This window comes from Haliaeetus albicilla, chromosome 9 (genome assembly GCF_947461875.1).
Source record: "Haliaeetus albicilla chromosome 9, bHalAlb1.1, whole genome shotgun sequence".
Taxonomy (NCBI): Eukaryota; Metazoa; Chordata; class Aves; order Accipitriformes; family Accipitridae; genus Haliaeetus; species Haliaeetus albicilla.
This window is the reverse complement of record NC_091491.1, coordinates 10,335,667-10,354,872: the sequence shown is the minus strand read 5'-3', so window position 1 is coordinate 10,354,872 and position 19,206 is coordinate 10,335,667. Positions and strand designations below refer to the sequence as shown.

General features: G+C 40.3%; 1 long non-coding RNA gene across 1 annotated transcript; it reads right to left on the bottom strand.

Moving 5' to 3' along the window:
- Positions 1-2,497: 2,497 nt before the first annotated feature.
- LOC138686677 (uncharacterized) lies at positions 2,498-16,056 on the bottom strand. The gene is made up of 3 exons (XR_011325971.1): positions 15,075-16,056; positions 9,144-9,317; positions 2,498-3,866 (listed from the first exon to the last, which is right to left on the bottom strand). It is a non-coding gene; the product is annotated as an uncharacterized lncRNA (long non-coding RNA).
- Positions 16,057-19,206: the final 3,150 nt, after the last annotated feature.

Genomic DNA, 19,206 nt, shown 5'->3' with positions numbered 1-19,206 from the left:
GAGCTGCTCAGCATTACTTAGCCTAGGCCTACTCAAATTTGTGAACCATTTATTGTCATTTCATCTCACAACAAAGAAAGTAAAGGTGGTCATAAAGTCCCAACTTTGTTTATGACCTCAGAATGAAAACAAGTGAATCAGCACAAAATCCACAGGTATTTCTGCTGGGGCTGCTTTCAGGACTATCTTGAAAACCTGCAACGCTATTCATATTCTTTGGCAAATGAAAAAGGATTGTTGCCCTAGAACGGAAGGCTTTACTACTGGGTAGAAGACCCACCTATTCCAGGCCATGACAGCTAGGAGATCTGTTCAGATGCAAATGGCCACAGGCAGGTAAGCCATGGACACACAAAAGCTGTAGGTTAGACACCACAGCCTAATTAGCACCCTAATTAACACCATTAGCACAATAAGAAAGGGTTATCATAGAAATAAGCATTTATCTTTAGGCCCAAATCTGCCAAATCTAAGTCTACTCAAAGCCAAATTTTCTTTTCTTCAGGTCCTCACGTGAGCTTGTGTTAGACTGATGTGTACATAACTGCCAATTCTAGTAAATACTACAAACTCCTAAAACATCACTACTGTACAAAAAGAAATTACAATAGAACAGAATAGTATAGTTTCAGTTGGAAGGGACCTACAATGATCATCTAGTTCAAATGCCTGACCACTTCAGGGCTGACCAAAAGTTAAAGCATATGGAAAACAAACCTCTTTTCTTTGCATTGCCTGCACGCCTGAGAGCCCCCACTATCTGCAGCACTGGGTCCTGTCCCTTTCCAAAGGGCCGCATGAGTAACCTCAGACTTGTGGAGGCTGCTTGGGTGACCTCCTCCGGTAACTTGGCTCCCCCAAGCTGGGTCATCTCAATAGCATCATTAGAGGTATAGCAGTTTCTGTATGAGAAACTGAGTTAATTTAAATTCCTCTTTCCAGGCCTCCTCTCCGCCCTCAGTTTTGAGAAGTCAATTAGATATATTCGCTTCTAGTTCTCAGTTCATGCACATTGCTAAATACTTGGATAGTTTCTCTGAGGAAAGCTTAAGAAAGCTCTAGAACAACTCAAATAGTCTTACTCATTGCAGAGTCCCCAAAGGATGTAAAATTTAAACTGAAGTCCTGCTTGGAGAGGAAATGAAAACAGAGAGGAAGAGGGTTGCAAGAATCAGAGGGGTTTTAATTATAGTTTGTGGTGGAGGCAGTGGAATTACGTGCTGTAATACCCCGATGCCTCTATGCACATTGTTCTCTCCAGGGTCAGCTCTGTGAATTTGCTGAGTGACAAAAGGAAAAGGTAACCTTATTACTTCCTCCTCCCACATTCTAGTCTCAAATCAGCACAGCACTGTTAAATTCTACTTTTACGTCTACCTCTCCTCGGCTTTACAAGAGTTATCCCAATGCAGAAGTGAAGAGAAATGACAGTTAGGTCATGTACATATCTCGCTTCTGGACTCTTCAATCAGTATTGCAGCTGCAAGGCCAGGTTGCTTTGTTTTGTTAAGTATTTAATTCAGCAATGACCTATCTTTTGTATAAAAGAAACCACCTAGATCATAATATCTTTTTTGTATTATGCCCCTGACAGACAGCTGAACATCACTCATGCAGCACTGGCTGCATAGATGAACAAAGCAGCTGCTGATGCTCTAATTTTCCCCAAATGAAACATGGCATAAATAGTTTTCAGCACTTGCTCTCCAGACACTGTTCTTTCATAGAGAATGGGCTAAAGAAACATATAGTGATGGCAAACTTTCCATCAGCATAATGCCAGGCATTTAGAAAACTGACTTGACCTAGTTTTTGATTTGTAGAACCAAGTGACATGCAGTTTATTACTTGCAAAAAAAAAATACTTAATAAAAAAAATTATGTAGCACACATACTCCTTCCTTACAATCTAATATTTCTATCATGTTGTGCATGCTGCTAATTCAAAAGGCTGATATGGTCACAGACAGCCCAGCTTCTAGGATTTACCATTCAAACATACTTGAACTGGCATGAAAAATGCAATAAAATAATTCTTTCAGACAAGTTTAGAGAGAGGTATTCCCAAAAGACAGAATTCTGGCTTCCAGTCACATAAAGCTTACACTTTGTCAATAACACAGTGAAGGAAGGCATGAATGAATTTTATTTCATTGGACAAGTGACTTGGAATACAGATAAGGCAGGGTGAGCATATAAACCTTTAAATAAATGTTTTAGCACTATCTGGAAGGGAGGAATGCAATTGATTCCAATCTTTTCTGACAGAAAATCAGTTCCTCTAAAGCTCTTGGGGCAACAAACGCTAACTAAAAGCGTCTGTTACTAATAAAATCTTTAAGTACAACAAAACAAAATGTTGTCATTTGCAACTAATAGGCTACAATTAATGCATATTATTACTCTGTAGTTTAATTGAAATATTAAACTGTGATATGAAGTCTTTGTTTTACTATGACTTTAAGAGCCATGTAACTTTGAAGAGGGATCTTTAAAGAGCTCAAGGAAAAAACAGCAGAGAAATAGCTGACAAAGCCCCAGACAAAACACAGTGTAAACAACAGCATTAGGAATACAAAATAGTCTGTCACTCAAATGCTGGGGTTTTTCTCTAATGAGCATAGCTATGTTACCTTGAATTGCTACAAACAGTTAATAGAGAACACTGATCTATGATTATGCCCAACAACGTTCTTTATTCTGCTTTGTGGGTGTTACTTTATACAAAGTTGTTTTGTGGAAAATCCTGACCTTTTCTTCCCTCTCTGCCTGTTTAACATGAGACTTGTGGTATTCTCTGCAGTGATACTACAAGCTGGAACAGTACAATCTGCTGTTACAACTCTGGTTTTGCTTAGCAAACACATGTTATGCTTCAGAACGAAGGGGTGCATGTAGCGTTTTAGGAGAACCACGTTTGGAACTTCTACAAGAGAAACCCACTGAAAGTGGCAATTTCTTTTACATTATAAATCTAACTCAAACCAGTATACTGAGTTGCAGTTTTATTTGCAAAACCACAGGTTGTTAAAATTCACAAAGCAAACTCAACATTATTATCATGGAGGCCCAAGGATGAATGGTATTGCTAGAAAAAGGGATTGTACTCAGTCACAACCTGAATTTCAAATAAAATGGTACTTCATTCACACTGCCTATCTCATACCAGTTCAAAGGAGTCACTATATTTTTAGTATTAAATGTTCTTTTCCTAATGCCTTCCATAATGGAAATGAAAATTGTGGAACAGAAAAAAAAAAAAGTCTGATGTTTGCACAAAGTACATTCAGTGGCTGCATTAATGCTTTTAGCCTAAAATATGTGGTAGTACTACTACTACAGTAATAATCTGTTTATTAGTTGGTAGAAAACACTTTTTGGATTGGATTTGCTTTCAGGTTACTACTTACTGAAATAGACACTTTCAGATTAAGTTAGTTGTTATAGCTAACATATTTAAAAAAGAAAAAAAAATCACATAACTTCAGGTACATGTGCTTGCAATTGTTATTATCTAAGAAAGAGCACTCATGGTCTGTTTCCATGCCTCCCCACCCCGTAAGTCACAGAATTTCAGGATCCTAATTTTTGTCTTCCCACCTTAATTTTTCTCTTTTTTTTTATAGAAAACTATTCAACCTTTAGACTTCAGTGTGAATAGGCTTTGGCACCACACAAATGAAAAATAAAAGTGGTAAACTCAATATTTAGAAATAGAAAATCAGATTTCTGTTTTCATATTTCTACAGCGAGAGAGGCAATAGAATCTATTTCACTATCTTGTTACAAACCCAAACTTCCAGCAGACAGGGTAGCTATTTCTTAAGGGGCTGTTTTTCAGTTTTGCCAAAGAAAGCATTCAGCAACTGCATGGGGAAAAAAAAAAAAAAAAGTATTAAACAATGGCCAACATTTTACTTGCAGCTTATGGATGAGTCTATATGGTAATCTATACTTCTGCACTGTTGAACCCAAAATAATTGCATAAAATCTCCAGGGCTCAAGATTCATCTCAGAAACCTCTAAGATATACATCCTAGAACTCTTAACACCAGCAAAGGGTGGAACACAACCCTTCTGCAATCTCCTCTCTGAATTGCTCATTTCTGGCAACAGGCACCACATGTATATATGTTTTAAATAAATTTCTGGGTTTGAATGACAGTAGAAAGTGCAAGTTTACATTCTGCAGTGAGATGCCCTGATAGTTAAATCTATAAAAGAAACACTCTTTTACTTAGGGAGCATTTTTTATCATTAATCTTAACATTCTACCAACATGAACAGAATTTTCTGCCTTGTGACAGAGTACTTCAAATATGAAGTTTTGAAAATGTTTCTAGAGAATTTCTTTCATGTTTTCTGTTTTTATGGAAACCTTTCAAAAGTTCATCTTAATTTCAAATAGAGAGAGGTACCAAACTTTGGTAACTCTAATTTTCATCTAGGTCTAATGACTACAGATCTCATTGGTGGTGGGGTCTTTTGTTTTATACAAACACTGCTCAACTAACTAATGATTCTATAGGCAGTGCTGACACTGTACATCTTAAAAATCTCTTACCTTCTAGTAAATTGCTTAATTAATGAGAGCTTACTGAAGCTGATTGACATGCCATGGAAAACTTTCAATGGAGTAATTTGCCAAATATTTCCATCTTTGTCTGAAGAATACTTTTCTTTCATCAAATATAATTTTTAAATAAAGCTTTCCTTAATGCTGAAGAGAGCTAATTGTGCTTCTGTAAAGAGCTGGCTGCGACAAATGACTGGACAAAGCAGTAATCTAAAAGATTACTTGGATAAACAATTAAATAAAAAAGATATCGAATACTGAAGATTATAAAACCAGAAAACTGGTCTGACTTTCTCCATATTTCAGACCATATAACTCTTCAAAAGAGTTACATAAACGTCTTTTAAAGCACTCTCTGTTTAATAGGAAAACATGCAACTTGGCACTGCAAGTAAGGGGAGGTGTGTTTGGAAATTTAAATTAGCTCCTGTGTATCCTAAGGTTGTGTGTACTGTCCTTACCAGCTGCACTGGGGAGAAAACATGGGCCTCACATCTAACTCACCCAGAACTAGCACCAGTTAGAAAAGGGTGACCACATCCACACTGCACAGTATTTGGCCTTTGTGCCCTCTAAGGTCCCTACAGCCATGAAACTTTCCTTTTTGTTTTTGGTTCAAAAGAACGTTGACTACTAGTATGGTGTGTTTACAGTGTGATACAGAGAGCACACTCATGATAGCATGTGGTGACACTTCAGTGCACAACCGAACAGTGAAAAACTACCTGGTTGTCTACTATCAAAGAACTCTCCTGGGTGGAAGAGCCAGATTAGTGTTGGATATATCCATATTGTCTGGGCAGCATTCATAACAAACTAACCTTAAAAACAGGTTTATGTTTTCCTCTAGGACTAGCTGGGGCTCTCTCTAGAAGGCAGTATTTAAGTGAACTCATGTGCTTGCAGTACAGAAAACTGCCCTACAGCAAAGCAGGGAGATGAGGAAGACTTTGCCTTCTGTTCTTCCGCTGGCGGCATCTTCCTTAACTTGCTGTACCATCTCTTTCATTTCATATCCCTGCAGTGTTTCCTCTGATACCCTGTCCTCCTCCTGTTCTGCTGAGCTCCTTTACCAGCAAGGAAGCTTGTGATAATGATTTTGCCAAATATAGCAAGTTGAAAATATGAAATGAATGCAAATCAATCATTTGTGCATATATAGAGGGATTAATCTGGTTTTGATCAACTGAAGCTTTTTTCAGAACGTTAAGTCTTGAGACCTTTCTGCTGACTTCATAAAATAATTAAATTTGTGGTGAGGGATTTTTATTGTTTGGGGTTTTTTTTACTAGCTGTATCAAATGGTAAGGAAAGGCACCATTAAGATTTCAACATACCCAATTGTGCATGTTCTCCTAACAACTAACCCAAACTGTTAAATTTCTTGTCAACAGCAGGCAATGATTTACACGGATGACCCTGACTTGCTGCACCTGTAAGTCTTTAAAGAGCTACACTTTCAGCTGCAACAGCTTCCAGAAGTAAGTAATCATTCTTGAACATGCTGTTTCACAAAAATAACTAGGTGATTTTAAAGCTGTGTTTTCCCCGTACTGAAAATACCAGGCTACTGCCAAATGAAGCTAGCTGTCATTCCCATCTGCCTTCATGAAGCCAGTGGGATGTATAACTGAAGTCTGCAAGGAAATCACTTCATGTCCCTTTAAGTTGGGGAACTGCACTAAAGCAGAAGGCCCAGGGGCACTAGAAGGAAGGATTCCCAGAACGTAAGCCTGAAACCATACTGTTACCAGGCAGATCATAGAATCACAGAATGGTTTGAGTTGGAAGGGACCTTAAAGACCAGCTCATTCCAACCCCCTGCCATGGGCAAGGACACCTTCCACTTGACCAGGCTGATGAAAGCCCCATCCAGCCTGGCCTTGAACACTTCCAGGGATGGGGCATCCACAACTTCTCTGGGCAACCTGTTCCAGTGCCTCACCACCCTCACAGTAAATAATTTCCTCCTAATTTCTAATCTAAATCTACCCTCTTTCAGTTTAAAGTCATTACCCCTTGTCCTATCACTACATGCCCACGTAAAAATTCCCTCTCCAGCTTTCCCATAGGTGCCCTTTAGGTACTGGAAGGCTGCTCTGAGGCCTCCCTGGAGCCTTCTGTTCTCCAGGCTGAACAACCCCAACTCTCTCAGCCTGTCTTCATAGGGGAGGTGCTCCAGCCCGCTGATCATCTTCATGTCCCTCCTCTGGACTCGCTTCAACAGATCCGTGTCCTTCTTATGTTGGGGCCCAAGAGCTGGACACAGTACTGCAGGTGGGGTCTCATGAGAATGGAGCAGAATTGGAGAATCACCTCCCTCGACCTGCTGGCCACACTTCTTTTGATGGAGCCCAGGATGCAATTGGCTTTCTGGGCTGCAAGTGCACATTGCTGGCTCATATTCAGCTTTTCATCCACCAGTACCCCAAGTCCTTCTCTGCAGGGCTGCTCTCAATCTACTCGTTGCCCAGCTTGTATTTGTTCTTGGGATCACCCTGACCCATGTGCAGGACCTTGCACTTGGCCCTGTTGAACTTGATGAGGTTTGCACAGGACCCCTCTCAAGCCTGTCAAGGTCCCTCTGGATGGCATCCCTTCCCTCCAATGTGTTGACCGCACCACACAGCTTGGTGTCATTCAGCAGACTTGCTGAGAGTGCACTCAATCCCACTGTCCCTGTCACCACAAAGATGTGAAACGGCACCAGTCCCAATACCAACCCCTCAGGAATGCCCCTTGTCACTGCTCTCCACCTGGACATCGAGCTGTTGACCACAACTCTTTGAGTGCAGCCATCCAGCCAATTCCTCATCCACTGAGTGGTCCATCCGTCAAATCCCTGTCTCTTCATTTTAGAGACAAGGATGTCGTGTGGGACAGTATCAGATGCTTTGTACAAGTCCAGATAGATGACATCTGTTGCTCTTCCCTTATCCACCAACACTAACCCCATCGTAGAAGGCCACCAAATTTGTCAGGCACAAAACTTGCACTTAGCGAAGCCACGGTGGCTGTCACCAATCACCTCCTTATTTTCCATGTGCCTTAGCATAGTTTCCAGGAGGATCTGCTCCATGATCTTGCGAGGCACAAATGTGAGACTGACTGGTTTGTCACTCCCTGGCTCTTCCTTTTTTCCCCTTTTTAAAAATGGGGGTTACGTTTCCCCTTTTAGAGTCAGTAGGAATTTCACTGGACTGCCACGACTTCTCAAATATGATGGATAGTGGCTTAGCCACTTCTTCAACCTCAGGACCCGTGGATGCATCTCATCATGTCCCACAGACACGTCCACCTTCAGGTTCTTTAGATGGTCTTGAATGTGATCTTCTCCTACAGTGGGAGGTTCTTCATTCTCCCAGTCCCTGTCTTTGCCTTCTGCAACTTGGCTGGTGTGGCTGCAGCACTTACCGCTAAAGACTGAGGCAAAAGAGTCGCTGAGTACCTCAGCCTTCTCTATGTCCCAGGTAACCAGGTCTCCCGTTTCCTTCCAGAGAGGGCCCACATTTTCGCTAGTCTTCCTTTTATCACCGATGTACCTATAGAAGGTTTTCTTGCTGCCCCTGATGTCCCTGGCCAGATTTAATTCTATCAGGGCTTTGGCTTTCCTAACCTAATCCCTGGCTGCTCAGACAATTTCTCTGTATTCCTCCCAGGCTACCTGTCCTTGTTTCCACCCTCTGTAGTCTTCTTTTCTGTGTTTGAGTTTGTCCAGGAGCTCCCTGTTCATCCATGCAGACTGCCTGGTGTTTTTACCTGACTTTCTCTTGGTTGGGGTGCATGGCTCCTGAGTTTGGATGAGGTGATCCTTGAATATAACCAGCTTTCTTGGGCCCTTCTTCCCTCCAGGGCTGTATCTCATGGTACTCTACCAAGCAGATCCCTGAGGAGGCCCAAGTCTGCTCTCCTGAAGTCCAGGGTAGCGAGCTTGCTGTGTGCCCTCCTGACTGCCCTAAGGATCTTGAACTCCACCATTTTATGGTCACTGCAGCCAAGGCTGCCCTTGAGCTTCACATTCCCCACCAGCCCCTCATTGTTGTTGAGAACAAGGTCCAGCATAGCACCTCTCCTTGTTGGCTCCTCCATCACTTGGAGAAGGAAGTTATCATCAACGCATTCCAGGAACCTCCTGGATTGCTTATGCCCTGCTGTGTTGTCCCTCTGACAGATATTAGGGTGGTTGAAGTCCCCCATGAGGACTAGGGCTTGTGAATCATCAGTGGTGATGATTTTGCTCTGTGATCCACACTGACATCCCTCTAGTACGTAAAATACCAGGCTAGTACTAGCATCACACAGAGCACTAATGGCACACTTTTCTCCTGCTGCTCTCACTCCCTGCTGAGCAGATGAGGCTTAGGCTGAACTCCCCCTTCTTTAAAAGGGCAGTGGCACTCTGAATTCATTCTTCTTCAATTTACTTCAACACAGACAGTGAAATAAAATCCATGTGTGGTTTCCCCATGTATAGAACTACACTATGTGTCCCTCTAACAGAGCGTTGGGCAGATAAATGCTGTTATATAAACTGTACTGTTCTCAGCACAGTGTAAATCAGTTGTACCTTGGAGGCACAGTTCTTGCCTTCCTTCTAGGTCCAGAGAGTAGCCATGGCTGGCACAGATATCTAGTCTGACTGTGCTGGCCTCTTCCTCTGCGTGCTGCCTCTCAACAGGGGATAAGGCCAAGGCTCTTCCATTCCTGCTTTCCAAGGCAGATGGACCCATTTACTGTTATTCTGCAAGAAAGAAAAAGGCAAATTAATATGATATAAAGATGGAAAAGAAAGTTTGCTGAGTGAGCTTAAGAAAACTGATTTCTGTGGTGTCCACTCTCTTCCTTCTCTGCAGGACCGCTAGGAGTGGGTACTTTTCTCTGATGTTCATCTTGAAGGATGCTGCAGGAGGTTGTCATCCTAGAGGAATACTACTCACTGTGCGGCTGGATATGACTCAGGTTTTTTAGCATTTGAAATGAGCAAGGGAAGCTGATTTCTATTTCTCACTCTGGCACTGACCCACTGTTTGACTCCTCAGCTCATTTTTCTGTGTTCCCAAACTATAAAAACAAAAGTTCCTACCCATTCTCTCTCTTAACAGTATCAGCTCTTGGTAGGTAGTAGTTACTGCAATCATATTCTCATTTTGAAATGTTGCTAATACGGAAAACATGGTATGAAACATATAGCATGGCATTATGGGTCAAATACAGCTTTAATTGAAATATTTTATTGTAATTTGCTTTGCTTGGCTTTTCTTCTACTTATAATAAGAAATTGAAACAATTCACCAGAATCAAAGAAATGAATACAGCATAATTTTAAATCCTGATTAGATTTTGTTTTATGGAGGGTGTGCATAAGGAAGGAAACACATAGTTCACACTAGCAGGTTAACACATTTGAGGCACTGTATACTAAATCAGTGAGGCCTCATTTACTTCTAGTCTTCATTCCACCATCCTCCCAAGGACCACGTAAGTGTAAAATCTGACTTTGCTGCAGTAACTTATTCTATTTGTTGCAAAGTCTTACAATAGAGTGTAAGTGTGATTCCGAATTTCCCATTACCAATACTGAAAGCGAAAAGTAATTATATACATTAAGAATGAAAATATCCTGTGCTTTGGAAGTGTTTCTTTTTGACTTATAGTTGTCTTCTCACGAGTAACTTTTACAACTGAAGGAGGAGCTTAAATTGATATTAAATATAGCTTTATGCATAGCAAGGGCAATATGTCAAAGCCATTTTAAAAATCAAGTAATATTGACAAAAGCCTATCAGCAGATTGAACCAGGGGTTGGGACATTCCAAGTGAACTCAAAGCATTAATAAGAGGCATTGCTGAACAGAAATTCATCTAAAGAAATGAGGATACAGACAAGAAATCTATGATGGTTTCCACACCATGGGGTTTTTTTATTTTTTCTGGTCAGCTGAACCAACTACTTGAATAGGTTACTTACTTTAACTCTTCACCATGTTGATAACATTAACTAACAAATATAATGAGATTTTGTTTTCAAAGCCATGCTTACAGGCTGATACTAGAATATTTTATTTTATAATAGCAATAGTTTTATAGTAAAGACTAGGATATTAGCATACAGCTACTTTAATTTACAGAGGAAACTTGGAAGGATGCTAGCACAACATTTGACAGGGCTTTTGGTACATTACTCTGCATCTGCAACACTGCTCTGACCAAGGAGAGGATACTGTGTGATTAAAATTAAAGCCTCAAAACACAGAACCCGTATGTGTTACCACAGGAACAAAATGCTAGCAAGTTGAGGGTGTTTCGTAAGAAGTCATAATTTTTGTTTACTGTATCTGTTAAATTATTTAGGAAACCTCTGCATAATTTATTTCTTTCAACAAGATATTTCCATGCCGTGATGTTATTATTTTTTGCAAAACAACCTGTATTCAAAGCTAAAATTTAAGCATGGGTAGCTTTAAATATGAGTGTGTGAATTTGGGGATTTTGTTTGTTTGGATTTTTAAAAGAAAAATTTTCAATATTTTTGAATAGGTAATTTTGCAGAAACCAATATTAAGCAGTAGCAATACTCTGAGCAGATAGCATTGCTTGTTTTTCAAAAGGGCTTTTTCATAACCTGAATGTTGTTATTGTAACTACTTACCATTTAAAATCAGATCTGGTAGCTCTCAAGGCTTCAGAGTCCTTTGTGATAGCAGAGAGCATACAAAATTTCCCTAAGTCCATTTCTGCATTTTTTTATAGGTGGCGTTAGTGTTCAGATATTAGACATAGGTATCAGTCCCAGAAACAAACTGATTACGAGTCCTGCCCTAGTCCTGAACTCAGGTGAATATAGTTTTTCTCCTTCCCTGATTACATCACAGAAAACCACACTATTACTTTAAAATAGAACATATTCCTTGTTACCTCCAGTTAAAAATGGTAGTATGTTCCTCATCATAAATCAGTTGACCCTTTACCACATAGCCAACAATTAGTGTTGGTTATAACTCACCACCAGTTTACCTAGAATGAAATGAAATTCTCATTAAACTGCAAGATGAAGGCAACTACCCAACTTTTGAGCGTCTGGGGTTTTTTTAACTGAGCAGATCTAATTTCAGATTTCTTTGAAGTTCAATCCTTAATGTTCTCTCCACAGGAGTAAACTGTCATCCCTCATAAAGACACTGTTCTCCTTCTTAACTCCTGTATTAAGTGACCTCTCCATCCCTATTACCTGCTACTGACCCAGTGATCAAAGTTTAAAACTGCATTCTACTTACTGAAGTGCAGCCCTTATGCCTGGTTCCCTTAACTATCACATACACAAATACTGCCTGAGCCAGTTCTGAGAGCTAATTCAGCTGAAACTGAATATAGCAAAACCTGTTTTAACTTCAGCCATGCAGAGTAGCATCAAAGCACACAGGAGCAGACTGGAAGGTAGGGCAGAACAACAGCATCCTGGATTTAGATCAGCTTAACCTGTAACAGGATTACATCCTAGAGTCAAAAGACACAAACTGGTAGGACTTAAAAGAGGATGACACTTACTATATGCAATTCTGGGAATGATTTTACCATGCCCCCTTTTCTTTTCTGCATGAAGGGGTCTCTCATATCTATGTCACTTTGTCAGGGCTTGGGAATTAGTGCTTTACTGAGAAACAAGTTGGTGCCAATCAGCTAAATCAGCGAGTCCTACCCAACTGAGGTGCAGAGCACCACTCCTGTGTCTTACTGTTAATGTGCAGACAAACAAAAGCCTGTGATTGTGGGTAGAGCCTGACCCTCCTGTCTCAATCCTTTAGTCAATATAGTGTCATCTTTTGATGTAATAACCTAGGCTCTCCATATCCTCCAGCTCTGCCTAGATAACCTCACTGACAGACATGCTCAGGAAACACCTCCCCAGTTCAAATTACTTTGACATAGTACCTGAGTGACAAGAGATCCTCTGAGCTGTTTGGAGCAATCAGGACAGGAGTATTTTTGGTTGTGGTTGGACTTGAAACTTTCTAGAGAACTTTGTCCAAAGAAGTCAAGTGAAGAAAGGTAGCTGAAATGTAAACGGGCCCAAGTTAGGCAGCAGCTGGGAGAGGGAGAGGCTGAAGATCACAGTTCTGAACAAGCTATGTGTATAGGTCCCAATTTAAACTCAGTTCTGATTTGAATCGGGCCTGAGCACTTTCACTGATATACCTTTGTTTGAGCCAGCAAGTATCAGAAGACATAGGATTCAACACAAGCTCACGTAATTTCAACTCAGTCAGATTCATGTCTTTCTGACACATCAACAACTGCACAGACTAGGAAATAAGACCCATGGAGCACAGTAGATGTAATAAGAATTAAGTGTGTGCAGCTATAACCAAAGATCAATGAAGTTCCAAACACAGACCACAGCCCTTCAACAGAAAATACTTAAACCATTCAGCAATTTACTGTTAAACACATGCAGTTTAAAAGCTATACTTTCATTGTCAAATTACTTCAGATCTCCCATTTTCATTAGTTACTGATCTTTCCTCTTTACTTATAAAACTTGGACAAATGACGGTAGAATAAAATGGGTTCTCTTTAAAAAGAGCAAATTTGAATGCTGAATTTGCAATTGCCTTTTCTTAGGTTGCCACTAAAACTTTTTATCCTCCTAAACCTCAGCCTACCCTCTTCTGTGAGCAGAGCTAACGGAAGGAAAGGCAACTCACCTTCTCTGGCGATCTATTGCTCCAGTCAGCTACTGAAAATTCATTAATGCACAGGTTACAGAACATCCTTCTCCCACTCACAGGTACACTCAGCCCTCTCATTTATGAAATTAATTTAGTGAGGTTAAATGATACAGTATATTTGACTGCATTTTCTCACCACCAGCTCGAGCCCTGTCAGGCTTCCTAGGTAAGAAAAGGAACACTCTCCCTGCCTTGTTTTCATACACGCTACAAAAGGGATTGCATTACCCTCCCCCCCCAACCCCAATTACCAGGCTGTGGAAAGAACTCCAATTAAGTGGTTAGCCATAATAGCATGGCAGCCCTTTAGGAAACTGCTTATCTAAATAGAGATGTACAGAAGGCAGTTTTCTCTCTAATAGTGATGCATTTTCAATTTATGCAATACAAAGTGCATTGGTCTGCAGTGTCCCTGGCTACTGATGATTAATAGCCCATACACTGCAAGGGTCTACAAAGAAAAGTGCCAAGGGAAGCAGATGCAGCAGGTTTTATATTATCATGACTGCAACAAACTCATTCAGTGGTGTCAGCTCTGACTGCAGGATTCTGATTATGAAATATGATGCGTGTTGAATTTAATGGCTTTCTCTGCCCTTCTGGTGAGTTCACTGCTTTCCAATGTCATTTTGTGTTCTCATCTGAGTGGTAATAAAAGGAATATCATTGACTGTGCTAGCTCTGTAACCACTGTGTGTTTTACAATAAATTGTGTTTCAGGACCTTTCTACCCAGGAGAGTGTGCAGGGCCAGAAAGTAATATTCCCCAGTTTTCCAATATGAAGGCTTTCTGTGAGAGGATAGGAAATTACGCAGGACTGCCCTTCTCTTGAGGCGTTCCTTATGTGAGCAGGACATCTCTTTTTCAAGTGGTTATGCAGTAAAAAGGTCAGTTTGGATTGCAAATAAAAAAAAAAAAAGATAAAACATCAAAATAAACAGCTACTGCTACAGAGCAGAAATTATGATACCTTGATGACAAGAGGATAGAAGTTGTTCAAAATAAAATTTAAATAAGAAACTTGAGCATATATGGCGTTACCCATGTAGGAATGTAAAGTCGGGGAGACTTCTAAAGAGGGGTTCTTTATCCAGCAAATTGTTATCTCATCCAACCTGTCAGTAAACTGTGGCCTGCACTACTGAGTTAAGATCTCGCCTTCCGGAGAGCTGGTTTGCTAGGTAGCTATAGGTGTTCTGGCAAATCCTTCTAATGCCTGCAAAGTCATTATATTGGTTTCTCAAACAAAATAAGCCTCGCTACGAAAGTATTGTGCCAGTATCAGTGTTGAAGAGTGCACGCGCAAGACTTCTTCACACTGCTAACCAACAGTGCCCCAAGCTAGGGTGGTTGTACCTCAGGAGGAACTATGCTGATCTGTGGAGAGAGAAAAGACAGAGACTCGAAGCCGAGACATTTTGCATTATCCAAAAAGATTTCAGTATTTTCATCCCCTTTGCTCACATGCATCTCCTGCCTGTGTTAGTAACTTCAGGGGCTCAGTTGCTCACACAGCTGGATCGATCAGGGGAAAGCAATGTAATAGATAAATAGAAAGAAACATTTTTTGAGATTCTGTGATAAATCAACCTGTCTGAACTTTCCCCTTGGCTTCTGCTGCAGGCTACAGCCAACTTGAAGCATTGCAGCCACAGCTAGGTTAGAGATTGTGTGAGCTAGAATGCAAGCCCCTTCATGTTAGACAGGGTGAGACACAAGCAGATTCTTCCTCTTCGACCCAGGAAAAGGCACAAATCAAAGTATTACTCACTTCTGCACTTCACAACTTCATGACTGGCCAAATCTAGAGAGCAGCAACGGAACAGCAGGAAGTGCTCCTCACACAGAGCAAAACCATATCCACAGAGGCAGGAAGTACCTGAAACAGAAATGGCATTTTTCTCTTTGTGTATGCACATTCCAAAGTTTACCTGTGCTGTTTTCTTAACTACAGCCCCCTCTGATGGAGTGTTGCTGCTTCTAGAAACCTAAGAAATATTTTTCCAAGCAGGAAGACAGAAGGTCATACATTTACATTTCAGTTCACTACAATCTGAATCCAGGGTTGGTGCTTTATTTTTTATGTGGTGAAACCATGCAAAGGTTGTTCCTAAGAATTAGGAGTTAAGGTGGAAGCTCACCTGATTACTAAATCTGTACATTCATCTGTTTTTCAGAAGACAAAGACCACCACCAAACCAGGACACAGTCCCATTAACACCATGGATAGATGCATGTTTCATAACCAGCACTGCCCTAATTGAATTCTCTCTTCGACTGAGTAAGTTTGCGTTCAGCAGTTCAGTTGTATCCTGCACCACTTTATTTATAAGGTTTTCACAAAGAACCTAGGAATGAAACTTCTACTTTTAGGATAATCCACAACATTTTTAACCTTGTTTTCCTTTGTCTCTAGTTGAAATGCCACTGGTATTCTCAATCATATTTTATGTATGAACACTTAAAAAGCTTTGCCTAAAGGACAAATGAGAATTTTCTTTTGTCCTTTCAGTCTATACTTCATATATTTTCACATAAAAATGTATTGAAACAAGATTTAAAACTGTTATACATTTTATTGAGATCTACCTCCAGAGGGAGAAGAAAAGCACATTAACATTTAACATGGTGGCTTTGTCTTTTTCCCTTTCCTTCACTGTTTGCTGAAAAACTTGCAACAGTTGAAAGGTAGAAATGTCAGACAGAAATCTGTGATCTGCCTCAAAATTAAGTTATGTATTGCCATAATAAAACAGAGCATTTGTCCTCTCTGGGATTCTCAGTCTCAGTAAAGAATCATCAAAGGGGCTATGAATATTCCCAGATGAAGAGATCATAGAGAATGAGGGTCCTAAGATTATTATGATTAGCTTGACAATCCAATGGCGGCGTTTTCTTCTACACTGCCTGACCTCATCTTTTGATTTATTCTGGTATGTGGGTACAAGAAGGTACATGTCTCAGTGCACATCTGTGCATACAACACAGCACAGTGCAGCAACGCATGAACCAGCCACTGCGAAGCTTGCTCTGGGGCCAGAACCGATAAGAGAGGCATCAGCTTCTGAATTCTGCCTGCCGTTAACTGAGAAACAAAAGCAAAATCTCATGTGAGATGCAGGCCATCTTACCTTCTGTTGTTTTCACGGTGCTGGTATCTGCTGTTTGCAAGCAGAGAAATTGCAGGCTTCATGGAACTGATACAGAAATAGCTAGCGCTGAAATATCAACCCTGAAAGAAACTGCATCCTTGAGTCTCCTCTGCGCAATAGCCCATGAAGCGCTGTTCTTAAATTTAGACATCTTCATGAACAGTTAGACTGATTCAGCACTGAGAGGGCCAGAGTATGCCAAATGCATCCACGATGTTCTTCCCAGGCCAGCAGAGACTCTGCACAGTGAAAATGAGCTCAGAAGGCCAAGGCATGAGAGTTTCAAGCAGGTAAAGAAAAGTTTAGCATGACTAAGATAAAAGTTTCTTTAGCAGCTGTGTTATGCTGAATAGATAGGGATGGAGGGAAGGAAGATGTGCTACTCCCTATGATGTCCAGTATCGGGTACATTTCTTATTCTGAATGTATTATGCTTGAAGTTGCAAATCTGGTCCTCAAGTTCAACAAAGCCTTTAAGCACCTGCCTTTATTGTATTGACTTCAGTGGGCCCTCAGAGCAGCATGTCTGCCTTTCTGACCATTCATCCCAACATAACCACAAGGCACGCTCCATGTTTACACCAATCCCTATAATTCTCTCTGTGGAAGCCCTGGTGTTCCTGCATAGTACATCCCTCAATTTGTAAACCCTTTGCTTCAGATGAATGCAAATAGCCAGGTTTCTTAACAAGCCCTGCATTTTGGGAGCTCCTGTACTTTCCCATTAGAAGCATGAAGCAAGGCTTGGTTTTACATAGAGTAGCTGATTGTCAACAAGTGCTCGTTAGTAAGATCCAAAGCCTCCACAGTCTTGCTGTTTAATTTACAAGAGGCTTGTGATTATGACAAACATGAGATGCTAGATCACTAGGGATGGTTTTGTTGGTTTGGGCTGGGCAGAATTTTATACCAGTTATGCCTATACAAGGGCATATGCCAAGAATTGTTATTTTGTTTTGGTTTGTTTTTTTTTTCCTTAAAGACCATACCTGGAGTGCCCTGATAGGGAAACAAGGAAATCCATCAACTTTCCTGCAATTCTTTAAAGCAAATCAACAAAAAACACAACAAAGTTTCTTCCCTTTTTCTTTGTTAACATTAGATTTTCTCCTAAAATTTTGGTATAATATTGTATAGCAAAACACAGCTATGAAACCTGGCATGCTTTAAGAGCAGTTATGTAACTTGGTCTCTACTTATAGCATTCTGACATATTTAAATCTATCAATAGACTCCTTATAGATACCCAGAGAACACAGTGTCAATTTGATGGTGGGGCAAAGAAGCCCCATATTCAAGGAGGCCCCCAAGATCTTTCACTGTGTCCCTGGGAGAGCGGGGAACAGAGCAGGTGTTTCCTTCTTGTTTCACCTCCACCTAATCATGGCTATTTTAAAACAGTCGAGCACCTCCATGCTTCTAAACTCTAGCTAGCAGGGCAGGCCTCTTCAGCCATAAAAGAATAGATGTACAGGACAGGATTAATATTCTTGGAGGTTTTCCTTAGTATGCAGGAAGCCAGCACAAAGGCACTAATAACCTCTTCAAGCAGAGTACATTTTCTCATGGGGATAATAGCTCAAGGATAGAAACAGAGAGCTTTTATACTATAAAGGAACATTATCTTTCTTGTATGAAAACTAACCATTTTTGGCTCTTTAGTGCAGAACTAAGCTACCTTAATTTTACCTGTGCATTTGCACCTGTGTAAGGACAATTTTGAAATGTCAACAAAATATGTTTTAAGGAGTCTGTCTTATGCCTCCCTGTTTGCACTTAATTTGTTTCATCACATAGGGATAGGAATTAAAGGCCTTCGCTACAGTTTAGGCAGCTTGCCAATACCTATTTTATAGCAATAAAATATGTACAAATTAAGGAATCTCATGTGGAAAATTCATTCAACAGCCTCAAAAGCCAAATGAATGGTAATTACTTCAAACACAATGTGGTGGCAATCAGACAAGATTGGATCATGCTTTTAAATGTATGTCTAAATTTTTAAGAACCAAGATAATTATGAATTATGAAAATAAGTCAGACAATGCTACAGCAAAGACAGTATTTATGGAATGAGAAAGAGATCTTTAAGGAACAGAAAAGACTTAATTCCAACACCTGCATAGGAATATTCAGAGACCAAATGTGAGGCTGGTATTTTATTTCCTTACTTGTAGCCATCATTTTATACTTTAGGATGGCTCATGGCCTTGAGGTATGGAGCAAGTGGAAGCATATAAAATAAAATACAAGTAAAAGGATTTATCCTGCTTACTAAAAGCAATGGAAGTTCTTTCTAGTTCACATTCACATATATTGCAATGTAAAGATAAATTTGCCATCTTGGTTCTCTGTGCGAGTTTTCTTCAATCTGGAAAACAAGCTTAATGCTCGTCCACTTATGCAGTGCCAACTGAATAAACAAAGTGGGTTCGCTTCTCATGGGAAAAGCTGAGCAGATTTAGATCAAGATATCCGTTCATTTTAAAAGACAACTGGCAAACACAATCATACCTTTGTTGGCTTTTTGAGAAGTCTCTAGGAAACCTTTCTATTCAGGAAAAAGCACAACAGAACAGGTCTGGATTATAATTATATCATTCCATTAGCAAGTAATGAAAATATAGGTGTAAACCAAAATATATACAAAATATCAAATTATTTTTTCCATTGAAAAAATTGCCAGGACAATTGGAGGTCTCTTGGCCAACCCCCTTGCTCAGAACAGAGACAACTTTGAACAGTTTGCTC